Source organism: Rattus norvegicus, chromosome 1, assembly GCF_021556685.1.
Source record: "Rattus norvegicus strain SHRSP/BbbUtx chromosome 1, alternate assembly SHRSP_T2T, whole genome shotgun sequence".
Taxonomy (NCBI): Eukaryota; Metazoa; Chordata; class Mammalia; order Rodentia; family Muridae; genus Rattus; species Rattus norvegicus.
In genome coordinates this window covers 67,731,265-67,745,302 of record NC_141534.1, presented here as the reverse complement: position 1 = coordinate 67,745,302, position 14,038 = coordinate 67,731,265, and positions in this window count along the sequence as shown.

The window sequence follows — 14,038 nt, the reverse complement described above, 5'->3', positions numbered from 1 at the left end:
AGAGTAGAGAGGAAAGAGTGGATCTTAGCGAAGTTAGGGGAGGAGTTATGGGTAAATATAATCAAGATGCTTTGTAAAATTTGTCAAAACTTAACAAAAGATATTTTAAATAAAACAATACATAAAAATAAATCTTTTAACATGCCTACACAGGGTCTGTGAGGTGACTCATTAAGTAAAGGCACCTGTCAAAACAGGCCCGAAAATATGAATTTGATCTCCAGAACACACATGATGAAAATAAAGAACTAAGTCCTGCTCTGACCTCAGAGCCATGCTCTGTGGCATGCACACATGTATGCACATACACACACACACACACACACATTCACAAACATACATACTCATACAGACTCGCACAAATCACAACACACATGCAATCTTATATACACACACTCTAAACACACACATACTCATACACACAAAAACAAATAAATGTAAAAGAAATTTTAAGTAAATTTTTAATATACTATATCTTAAAGTTGAGTATGCTTCTTTTATAATTTTATTTTTCTTGGATATTTTCTGTATTTACATTTCAAATGTTAACCCTTTCCCCCCCTCTCACCTCTCCCTGCTTCTATGAGGATGTTCCCCCTCCTACCCACCCACTCACACCTCAACACCCTGGCATTCCCCTACACTGGAGAAATGAGCCTTCACAGGACAGAGGATTTCACCTCCTATTGATGCCAGACAATGCCATCCTCTGCTACATATGGGACTGAAGCCAGGGGTCCCTCCACGTGTACTCTTCGGTTGGTGGTTTAGTCCCTGGGAGCTCTGGTGTGGTCTGGTTGGTTGAGATTGTGATCTTCCTGTCAGGTTGCAAACCCCTTTAGCTCTGTCTGTCTTTTTTCTAACTCCTCCATTGGAGTCCCCTTGAGTGTGCTTCTTTAAAGCAACATTTTAAAGGAAGTAAATGCATTTTCTCAAGTTTCAAAAATTCTAAATTGTAAAACTTGAATTTTCACAAATGGAACACATCTAAGTCAAGAAACAAGACAGGGCCCAGGCATGAGCGGCCTCCACGTGTTTCCAACACCCCTCCACCCCAGAGATGAATCACCTGGACTCTAAAGGTCAGTCAATCGGGTTTGTGAATTTTCATCTTTACTTTATGCAAACTAATAGAGGTCTCTGAGTCCTTTTGTTTGTCTCATGAGGTAGACCAGTTCTCTTCGATGGAATTATAGTTTAAAGTGTGGCATCTACGCTATTTTTTACTTTTAAATATGTTCTCACTTTCATTATTTCTTTTTTGATTTGTGATTTTAATTTCAAGTACTTAGGGACTTTTTAATTTCCTGTTAGTACTGACATCTAATTTAAATCTGTGGAGGAAAAATTACATATTCCTAATTAATTCAATCTTCTGAATATTTTATCCACCCCATGATGATACACAATATGTTAATTATAACATATTGAAAAAGATTTGGGTTCAGTCTCATCATATACATTTTGCTACAGATTCAAATAGGTAATATTTGCTGAATGTGGTGGGTACGTGCTTGTATCTCAGGACTTGTAAGGCAGAGACAGGAGGATCAGAAGTTAATGTCAGCCTCAGCTACATAAAAAGATTGAGACCATCTTAGTTTACACAATGCTCTGCGTTTTAAACCAAACACCCTTAACTAGGTCACTTTTGTTTATTATTGCCTCAAATCTTTAACTTTTTATTCTTAGTTTTTATTGAGTATTTAGAGAGATGATTTAGCCTCCTATTATGACTGTGGATTAGGCTGTTGCTGCCTTTATTTCAATAAGCATTTGCTACAATTATGAATATTTAAAGATGTGTGGTTTCATAGCTTTCTGGATTTCAACCCCTTTGCTCATAGTAACTAGACCATTTCACCTCTCAAATGCCTACTAATGCTTAAGTCACCACACACTACTGAAGCCACATGACTCATTCCTGGTATTTACAGTACATATTGTTAGTCAGATTTCCATCACCATAAGAAAGGATCTGAGATAATTGATCTCAGAGGGAAAGAGTGGTCATCTTTACTTCAGGGCTTCAGCAGTTTCACACTGCGGTCACTGGCACCATTGTTTGGAGACCGGTGGTAACATACCATATCGAGATAGGAACACGTAGTGGAATAAATCTACTAACCTCATAGTATGCAGGAAACAGACAAAGCTGAGAGGAAGTTGAGGACAGTAGGTAGACCCTTCAGGGATCCAGCCCAAATGACCTACTTCTTTCAATCATGTCCTACTTCCTAAAGTTTCTCTTACCTGTCAATAGTCTAGTAACCTATGAATCCATAAATACATGTATTTTGATCATATCTACCTAGGAACTCCTACTCCAATTCCTTCTAGATCTATCCTCACCTCCCTAACTTTCTCATAGTTCTTGGATTTTTTTTAAAACATTATCCATCAACACCAGTTTGTGCTTGGTGTGGGGCATATTGGAGTTTAGTTGGCCTACCAGGAACCACACCCTTAAGGAAAACCAATTCTCCCTTCCCAGAAGCCATCCACTGCCCATGACTCCTCAAAGGGGTGGCTCTTGTGAACTCCTTCTCAGTCCATACTAGAATGCTGGCTAACTTGATCTTGTACACGTCTTATGTGGTCAACCACAGCCGCTGTAAGTTCATGAGTCTGATGGTCTATATGGTCATTTCTTGTCTATTTCGTCAACTTGTGAGTCATAATTATTGCAAAGTCATTTACTAACTTTAACATTTAGGTCTTCTTTTGATTTATTCCCATTTTTTATTTTTCTCCTGAATTTACTTCATGACATTTAAGTCTTTTTTTTTTACTGTAACAAGTATATTTTATTTTTTTGTTGTTTTTTTTTTGTGGTTGTTGTTTTTTATTAACTTCAGTATTTCTTCTATACATTTCGAGTGTTATTCCCTTTCCCGGTTTCTGGGCAAACATCCCCCTCCCCCCTCCCCTTCCTTATGGGTGTTCCCCTCCCAACCCTCCCCCCATTGCCGCCCTCCCCCCAACAGTCTAGTTCACTGGGGGTTCAGTCTTAGCAGGACCCAGGGCTTCCCCTTCCACTGGTGCTCTTACTAGGATATTCATTGCTACCTAAGAGGTCAGAGTCCAGGGTCAGTCCATATATAGTCTTTAGGTAGTGGCTTAGTCCCTGGAAGCTCTGGTTGCTTGGCATTGTTGTTCATATGGGGTCTCGAACCCCTTCAAGTTCTTTCTCTGATTCCTTCAACAGGGGGCCTATTCTCAGTTCAGTGGTTTGCTGCTGGCATTCGCCTCTGTATTTGCTGTATTCTGGCTGTGTCTCTCAGGAGAGATCTACATCCGGCTCCTGTCGGTCTGCACTTCTTTGCTTCATCCATCTTGTCTAATTGGGTGTCTGTATATGTATGGGCCACATGTGGGGCAGGCTCTGAATGGGTGTTCCTTCAGTCTCTGTTTTAATCTTTGCCTCTCTCTTCCCTGCCAAGGGTAGTCTTGTTCCCCTTTTAAAGAAGGAGTGAAGCATTAACATTTTGATCATCCGTCTTGAATTTCATTTGTTCTAGGCATCTAGGGTAATTCAAGCATTTGGGCTAATAGCCACTTCTCAGTGAGTGCATACCATGTGTGTTTTTCTGTGATTGGGTTACCTCACTCAGGATGATATTTTCCAGTTCCAACCATTTGCCTATGAATTTCATTAAGGCATTGTTTTTGATAGCTGAGTAATATTCCATTGTGTAGATGTACCACATTTTCTGTATCCATTCCTCTGTTGAAGGACATCTGGGTTCTTTCCAGCTTCTGGCTATTATAAATAAGGCTGCTAAGAACATAGTGGAGCACGTGTCTTTTTTATATGTTGGGGCATCTTTTGGGTATATGCCCAAGAGAGGTATAGCTGGATCCTCAGGCAGTTCAATGTCCAATTTTCTGAGGAACCTCCAGACTGGTTTCCAGAATGGTTGTACCAGTCTGCAATCTCACCAACAATGGAGGAGTGTTCCTCTTTCTCCATATCCTCACCAGGATTTGCTGTCATCTGAGTTTTTGATCTTAGCCATTCTCACTGGTGTGAGGTGAAATCTCAGGGTTGTTTTGATTTGCATTTCCCTTATGACTAAAGATGTTGAACATTTCTTTAGGTGTTTCTCAGCCATTCGGCATTCCTCAGCTGTGAATTCTTTGTTTAGCTCTGAACCCCATTTTTCAATAGGGTTATTTGTCTCCCTGTGGTCTAACTTCTTGAGTTCTTTGTATATTTTGGATATAAGGCCTCTATCTGTTGTAGGATTGGTAAAGATCTTTTCCCAATCTGTTGGTTGCTGTTTTGTCCTAACCACAGTGTCCTTTGCCTTACAGAAGCTTTGCAGTTTTAGGAGATCCCATTTGTCGATTCTTGATCTTAGAGCGTAAGCCATTGGTGTTTTGTTCAGGAAATTTTTTCCAGTGCCCATGTGTTCCAGATGCTTCCCTAGTTTTTCTTCTATTAGTTTGAGTGTGTCTGGTTTGATGTGGAGGTCCTTGATCCACTTGGACTTAAGCTTTGTACAGGGTGATAAGCATGGATCGATCTGCATTCTTCTACATGTTGACCTCCAGTTGAACCAGCACCATTTGCTGAAAATGCTATCTTTTTTCCATTGGATGGTTTTGGCTCCTTTGTCAAAAATCAAGTGACCATAGGTGGACATTTAAGTCTTAACTGATCAAACTGAAATTTCTACTTTGTAGGGGTCCAGTCTGAACACATGGTATTTTTGCAAGAATTTTCACTCTAGTAAAGTCTTAAGCCCTAATTGTTATTCACATCCACTACTGAGACTACCAAGAAAAAAGCTCCACATTTCATAGTCGCTCAATTGTTTTGGCCTCTTTTGGTGCCTACTATCTAAATCTGATAAATTGTCTGAGAATGAAGCATCCTATATTCCTGTAATCTCCAGGTTGGCCACTGTATTTTTTTGAGACCAGCAAAAGCTTTACTGGTTTTCTGATATTAAGCTCCTTTTCAGTGTAAAACCAATGTATTTGTACCATTATTTACTGAAAACTTTATAATATGGTATCGAGTGCACTCAGAGAAACACACAACTATCTACTGTCAAACAACATGGCTATTTTTTTCTTTCTCCATGTGGTAACTTCTACAGTAATTATTACTGGGGCAGCTCTCCAATTACTTTAACAGATTACTTTTATACTCCATTCATTCATTCCAGCTATGTTATATATTTTATCTATCTGTATGAGTCATGTTCACTTCTGTAATAAATTATCTGAGAAAACAACATACCAGGAGGAAGGACTTATTTTGGCTCATGGTTCCAAAGGCTTCAGGCAATGATCAGCTGGACCCATCGTTATTAGACATGTAGCAAATCAGACATGCCATAGCAGAAGAGTATGACCAAGAAATACTGCTTGTAACACAGCAACCATAAATCAGGGAAATAGATAAGGGGCTGGAGATGTGATGTAACCTTCAAAGGCACATCGTATATTAACCTACTTTCTCTACTTGAGCTCCACGTCCTAATATTCCAATTAGTATGAACTCATCAAAGGATTAACCCACAGATAAAGTTAGTGCCCTCATGGCCCAACTACCCTTTAATGTGTCATTAACTGAACCGAAGCCCTTAATACATGAGCTTTGGGTGGGGAGTATTTTAAAATCAAACCATAACACCATTGATTATATCAAAATTTTCACATATTTTCAGTTATTTTACAGCAGATTTTCATTCATGCATTCCCTGAAGTAATGATTTCTTGAGGAGGGGAAAAAAAGGTTACTTTTAGTTTAGTCAGGCCACAAAGACAAAGCAGAACTTCTGGTTAGCTATTCTTCTTTACATACTACATGTTCTCAATGATAGAATATATTTTGTGGAAATATACCAAAGAGTTAGAGAGCTCTACAAATACTGACTTATCAAAATGTTTTACTATTTTATGCATGAAATTGTGTTTTTTAAGCATGACTAAAGAAAATAACTCAGAAAGTGTATTTCATATTCAAGAATCTTGTGAACAAGACCCCAATTCCCAATGAAAACTGGTCAGAAAAAAAAACTCAGCAAAATTCTTAGTTCTCAACATGGAATTGAGACAAAATAAGCAAACTGGTACTAATTCCTCCGAATCAGTAGCCCTAAGGTATTCCCAAAACATCAAAGCAAGATGCTAGAAGTCTTCTCTGGGTTAATAGAGCTATTGTTTTCTAAGGTAAATTTTAGGAGAATCTCAGCCCTTGTGATATAATGGAAACATACTATACATTTTTATAAAGAATCAGGTAAAAGAAATATATACATATATAACTAAAAAAACTGAAATCTTACATATAAAAGAACATATTATACTATCTAAGTATTACAAAATGCAGATATTACACTTATAGAAGAGAGAAGTAGTGTTTCATAGTCTACCTGAATATGCGAAATCCTACTTACTTCTAACAAAGAAACTATAGATCCCAATAATCAGTAATTTTAAAGTCATTCATGAGATAGAATATTCAAATAAGACATGGTTCATTTCATAAGTTTCAAATAGAAGATTCTTAAACAGATTGATAGGTGGCCTTTATGATTACTTCCAGAATCATGATTTTATGGCCCAGGTCCACTTTTTAAATTTCACATATTACAACAATGCCAAGCAACCAGAGCTTCCAGGGACTAAGCCACTACCTAAAGACTATACATGGACTGACCCTGGACTCTGACCTCTTAGGTAGCAATGAATATCCTAGTAAGAGCACCAGTGGAAGGGGAAGCCCTGGGTCCTGCTAAGACTGAACCCCCAGTGAACTAGACTGTTGGGGGGAGGGCGGCAATGGGGGGAGGGTTGGGAGGGGAACACCCATAAGGAAGGGGAGGGGGGAGGGGGATTTTTGCCTGGAAACCAAAGAATTATTATTAAGTATTAAATAAATTTAAAAAAAAAAAGAAAGAACACCTACAAATAATATTTAAGATTCTTACTAATAAAACACTAAAAGATAGAACATCACCATGATGAGTAAATAACAGTTTAAAATAAATTGATAAAGCTAAAAAAATAAATAAATAAATTTCACATATGTGTACTGTGTTTCCATTATTCCTCTCTCCCTCTAGCCCTTCCCGTGTTCCCTATTCTCTGCCCGATCTATGGCCTCTTTTCTTTTATTATTATCATTGATATGTGTGTATGCAAAGAAGTATATAAATACAACCTGCCAAGTTCATTTAGTATTGCTCATATATATAAACATTTAAAGGGATCATTACTTGATATTAAATAGCATCTTAAGGGACTTGTAACTGAGGAAAACTAAAAATGGAAGTGACACTGACATGTATGAGGCTTTTCTCTTTCACGTGGTTTCCATCTTACTCAGACAGTTATGTTAGTCAGCATTCTAATGCTCTAACAGAATACCTGAGACAATCAAATCAAGGGAGAAAATTTTATATTGGCTCACGCTTCAGAGATGTGAGTCCACGGTGCCTTAGCTCTCTTATGGTGATGCAGATTATCATGACAGAAAATGTTTTGGCCTAAGCTATTCACCTATTGGCAACCTCAAAGAAGGAGATAAAGAGAAAGACAAAAGAGAGAGGGAGAAAGAGAGAGGTAGGGGAGAGAATAGAAACTTTAAGAGCTAACTTTCAGTAACCTATTCTCCAGACAATCCTCAGCTCTTAAAGTCTCTACCACCTCCAAGTAGCTCACTGAACTGTGAACTCTCTAGAGGGTCAGTCTACTGATTGAGTCAGAGCCAAATCACATGACTAAGGACCTGTCTCTGAATAGTGCTGCTCTAGAAGCCAAGACTTCCATGGCTTTGGGAGAATATTTCTGATTCAAATCACAACTGGCAGCTGAGGTTGGGGACCATTCTTGATAGAAAGATTATCCATGTGATTTAGCAGGGCATGCGGGAATGGTTCATTCACTTGTCATTCAACCTGGATACTCAGTTTTATGTATAATAAATACTCCAAACATACCTAGTAAAGCCCCATAAAACTACAAACCCAAGACCTACCATGTTTTTTCAAATCTCATTTGTATCACAACGCAGCAACTTCAGAGAGTGGTTTGTAAGTTTTCACTTTTATTTCCTGTGTAACAGTATACACAGTTCAGGCTGAGCATAGAACACTTCATTCTCTCTTCTATCTATCCCTGGGTATAGGCCTGGAAGCTTCTAGCCTCTGTACAATCTAATCTTTCAAGATAACTGATTCAATCCAGCTTCTCTCAACTTCTGACTGAATTGCTCTGCTTGGCCTCATACTAACTTTGATAATATGTTCTAATCTTCTGGTTCCTCCTCATTTTCTGGCTTGTCCTGTCTTCACCTGTGTCTACCCTGTCTCTGTACAACTTTCCTGGTAAAACTGCCACCACACACACCACCACTTCTCTCCCTGATTGCTCTTAAGTAGCCTTTCTTCCTGTGCTCTTCTCATGAGAGTTGGGTGTATTCTATCTCAGACTCATTCTGTCAAATCTTTCTCTGATTCATCACTTTGACTGTCCCTCAATTAGGCATCACTTTCAAACATGATTGTTTTCTTCTGCAAACGAATCTTACCTTCATTGTTAAGGATTAAATGTATGTGCTAAGGATGTGTCTATATTCCTGCTAGATGATTCTATAATCCAGAGCATGTCTGCATCCCAGCCAGATCACATTCCTTAGATGTGACCCCTTGCCAGGGCAGCCATGTTGCCAGTTTATTAAAATTCCTCTACAGCGGTTTGTTGAGACTCCATGAAAGAAGATAACAGAAGCTTCCTATTTTCAATCTTCTCGGGCTGTGCATCAGTGTTTCTGTGTATCATCCTCTGGTTTATTTTAATATCTATCTTTTCCATATACTAAAAATAACCATGAGCATAATGCTACTGAGTTTTGTGAGTCTTTGGGATTACTAAACCTGAGAATGATGTAGGAAACCCCTCAAACTTGCAGTTAGCAGTCAAAAGGAAAGACTTTTGCGGAGAAATAAGCCTTCAAACACCGGTACCTTACTGTACACATTTTACCTCCTTGTGATCTCACACTACACTTAGAAGTTTGCAAAGCTCAATGGAAAAGTAGCACTCTGGCAGAATTAATGTTTCTAAGAGACATGTGTCTGAAGTTTAGAAGATAATGCCTGTTATTTCTTTGACACTCCTGTTCATTGAGCTTAACACCATCGGAAAGCTCCATCCTCCTCCCCATACTCTGCCAACTTTAGTTGCTTCAATGACACTGACAAGCCCTCTGAAAGAAGCCATAAGGAAAGTGCGTAAACAAAAATCCATGCCTAAGGAAACAGCTGAGAGGACTGGGAATAATACAGAAATTATTGTAAGAACATCTGCCAGCAAATAAAAATATATTTCTTTTCAGCTCCTCTTTAGACCAATCTGGAGGAATAAAGAAGAATAATAGAAAATAAAAAAACTCATCTTGAATACATTTTTAAGGTGCTTTCAGCCATCTCTACCCTTCCAGCAATGAAATAGGTTGCTCCATAAAGCTGCTCTCTTTGTGTCGTTGAAGCTATTCAAGCAGAGTCTGGATTGTTATCTAGTCCATGATTCATTCATTTAATAAATATTCATAAGAATTTGTTGTATTCAAGGCACGACTGAGACTGTAGGAGAGGCAAAGATAGAGCAGATCACATTTGTCCCAGATAGAGCTGGAACTTGAATTAGAATTAAACATCAGAGCACAGGGCAGACAGATGTGTTCTGGGAGCTGTGCAGATCAAGCACCACAGGGTGTGAGTTGTGAGGCCCGACTGCCCATCATGGATGCTGGAAGTACTTTTACTTTGTACTTTACAATCCGCCTTCCATGGAGAATTAGGAACTCAATTCACGTCATACCCTGACTAAAATTCTTACGGAGCATTCCACGGCAATAAGAGTAAATGTCGAGTCATTATCTTGTCTTCTTCTGTCAGAGGTAAACCATCTTCTGCAAGGCTAGTTGAGAAGAGAGGGTGATAGCAAGAGTGGGAGGAGGACAAGAAGGAAACCGAGGGATGAATGTGACTGAAACATACTATGTATATGTATGAAACATTATAACAAGCCCATTATGAAAAATTAATATATGCTAATAAAAGATTAAAATTTATTTTAAATAATATGCCTTCTTTTTTTAATTTTCTACAATCTCTGCATGATTTCTAGTTATATTATCCACTTTATAAAGAATGAAAAGCAAACGAGTGACATTAATTTTAATACTGTATTATAACTTAATTTACTATATTGGTGTTAATTTATTGCTAAAATCAAATAACTGAAACTGGATAGTTACAGGGAAACACGGTTATTTAGCTTATAGTTTAGGAAAGTGGATGTCCACGATGAGCAGCCCAACCCTTTCACTCTCTGATGATGGTCAGTTGACTATTATTAACTGCATAAGAAAAAAGTGAGGGAGTGGATGCTGAAGAATTCACAGTTGGGGTGTCTTTCATAGTAGTTCTAGTAAACTATTCCCATGAGAGCTAAGCCAGGGTCCTGTAAAAATAAAACGCATTAATCTCCTCCAAGGGAGGTGATACTCCCAAGACCTTACTTACCTCCCAACTAGGACCCACCTCTTAAAGCTTTCAAACACTCCCCGGTGGTGGTAAATTGAGACCCAAATTTCAAGGCTGTAGAACTTTGAAGAATAAAAAATATACATACACAAGAGCAATAAGTGAAATGCTAGCAGTTCAATAATATGTAAATAAAAATAGTAATAATAATAAGCGCTGAGACGCATTCTGCTCAGTGGGAAATTATTTTATATTTATCCAATAACAAACCTAAAATGTACAGTAGTTAAAATTAAACAAAATTAAAATTCAGTTCCTCAGTCATATTATCAACCACATCTCAAATGTTCAGTTATTTACATACAGTTTAATAGCTACATGTGACATAAAACTAAATGATAAGCTGGTACAGAAACAATTATTCAGGATTCAACTCGCTGGATAGAAAAACCGATGAATAATGGACTAATTTTCTAAAAACGCAAAGAAGCTGTAAATGAATTTTGGAAGGTATTTACCAAAATGTGTTAATTACTAGCTTTTAAAGTATCGTTAATGACCGCAAAAACAGCACGAGGAAATAAACACCAATTTATTAGATCAGTCTCTTAGACCATTGAATGTCATACAAACCATGCTGTTATGCTAAAAGTGCTCCGTATGCATAAAGCAACTTAAAATTGTGGGGCGAGTTATCCCAGGTTTCCCCAAAGCTCAAGAGTTTGCTACTGTCCTCCTATCTGCTATGGTCAGCCAAGCCCAGCTTACAGAGGCTGATTGAAAGGTGGGCACCTTCCCTTACGATTAGAGAAACTCCCATAACACTTACATACTTATATTTTAGCCTAATACGAAAAAAAAATCATTTAAGACTCTATGTTATCACATGCACATACAAAAACAGTAGAGGATGGCAGGAGTTTAACTCCCATTCCACAAAAATGCGGACCAGATCCTTCCAGCCACCTCAGTGACTCCGAGCTTCCTGGTCCTTCACAAGACAGACAATTCGAAATATAATCTTTAATTGCTTAAACAAGCAAAACGCTAAACTATAAGTTTAGAAGCATTATCTCACAGAAAGTGGCCTGAAAGTGACTGTGGGTTGCTAACTCAGCCTTTGCTGACGGCTAGTCTACTTTCCATGCAAGTTTTGATTCTGTACAGAGAGTGGGTTCTGCCAAGCACCACAGATATCCCTAGTCAACTAAAAGGGAGCTGTAGGGACTATTTTAGACTCATTAGAATACTCTATAACTGCCCAATCTGTTTGCTCTGCAGCCACAGCTTGAGCAAATCCCCTAAAAGAAAGGCATATTGAAACCCCAGTTCCTCAGTGCAGCACTGTGGGACCCTGGTGAAATGGGTCGCAAGGCACAGCCTACGTGAGTGTAGTCTTATTCCTGGGGCGGGTTATCTCTCCTGCACATTTCCATTTGCCCCCTTTCTGTGTGCTTAAGCAAAAGGACCCCACTAGCTTCTACAACCATGAGGGAAAATTAACCTCTTTCTTTATTAAACTGCCCAGTCTCAGGTAGTTTTTAAACAACAGAAATTGACTCGGAGTCCATTGACTTGATGCCTCTTAGAGTTCCCTCATAATAACAGTTAGTTTGGCTTCTTTGAAAGTTATAGTCTAGGAGCCTAAGCTGACATAAAGCTACATCTTGACTATAAATATATTATAAATGCTTTTTAAAAATACTTAGAAGCAAACTGGCTCGTGTAGCCCTGCTTTGCCTCCTAGGTCATCTGCTGTCTGCGTTTCCATCCTTGAAACCCTAATAGAGGCTCTTTAACCATCACGAATCTTCTAGGCTGTTTGGTAATCATATTTCTCAGCGGGAAAATAATCCCAGGAATTATTTTTGTTCATGTAAATGAGCCTGCTCAACACAGCTAATTGCCTCTATGTAAGCTGAGAAATCTATTCCTAACAGTTTTAACAGACGAAAGGAGACTTTTCTAAAAACCATCACTTTTAAAGTTTTGCCGGAAATAGCCCGTTGTCATGTTCAAGCATCCTAAATCCCTGATACAAAAGTTTGGTAGCAATTAAAGAGCTCCAGTGTACAAGGTCAGATACGATGTCCATGGGTCAGAAGGAAAGCAAGTGGGGAGCTCTGAAAGTCCTCCCTGGAATTTCTTCTCTGCCAGTCCTTCCCACCTTAGCTCCGAACAGGGCAAGTTAGCTCGGCCCCCTCAGTGTCACTCCCCTCACTCCAGAGAGTCGGCTGCTTCCTCGTCTCCTTCGCCGACCTGCAAGGCCTTTCTAGAAGCACGTGTTGTCCCTCGACAATGTTGTTTTGTTCTCTGCCTCTGACCCTACCTTCCTCCTGCTGTACTAAAGTGACTCCTAACAGGTATGTAAGGAGATGATAAGCACCAAATACTATCAGAGGGAGTCTGTTGTACTGCGTGCTTGAAATCATAAAATCTTATCTTGGCTTTCTCACAGAGTGCCGTTATCTACAGAGGGAAACCGATCCAGAAAGATTGAGTGGCCCACCTCCAGATTATCAAACCTGGACTAGTGCTTACACTTTCCCACTTCATTTTGCTTTCCAGTGACTCCATGAGCCTGTCATTATAATATTATTTCAGTCAGGAATTATGTACTCTTCCTGCAGATCATTAATATGGACATTAAACAAAACCAGACCTCTTGCTGACCCTATAGTCAACACATTGCTGGGAGTCATTAGGATTTGTCGTCCAGCCCCTTCTCAGTCCGTGTGACAGAGCACACAGCAAAGCCAATGCTAATTAAATCGGCAAATAGGATTTATTGAGATACCGTATCAAATGGACTGCAAAAATATAAATATATGTGTGCTAAGGTACAGCCATTGTGCTCAGTAAATTTTTAATTCTATTGGGAAAGCTATCAAGGCTGTCTGGCACTATTTTTCTTAATAAATTTATTCCTTTATAACAGGGCTCTTTCAGCTCTCTCGAGTCTATTATCTTCTCAGGATTTCACCCTTAAAAATCATTCTGTTAGTTTTAGAAAGGAACTATTACACAAAAGGAATTCAAGCACAGATCCTTTATTCCACAATAGTCATTGATAATGCCATCAGCAGTTAACCCTATTGAACAGGGCTGAAGTAAAGAGAGATCTGGAGACTGTGCTATGTATCTTGGGATCAGAATGAGAATTTCTAATCCTCCATTCTCCTTTCTCGCAGTAAATAGAAGGGTTTACAGGAGGGAAAATGTTGCCTATGTAAAGGTTCAGACTTGTGACTGCAACTGTGTCCTCCCAACAGTACCCCCACTTCCATGTCTGACTTTCAGATCTGTTTTCCCAGGATTCTATCCCTTTGTATTTCCTGTCCTGTCCTAGAACTCCCGTGCTAGCTGCTGCAGATGCTCCTTTTGTCCATATACCATAAAACTTTGCCTACAATTTTCTAACTGTTCAAGCCATAGGTTTTATACAATCTGTTGGATTTCCTCTATCTTTTGGTGAACTTTTGAAATGTCATAAAAGAGAAGGAAATTCCATTAAAGCTGAAGACCAAGTG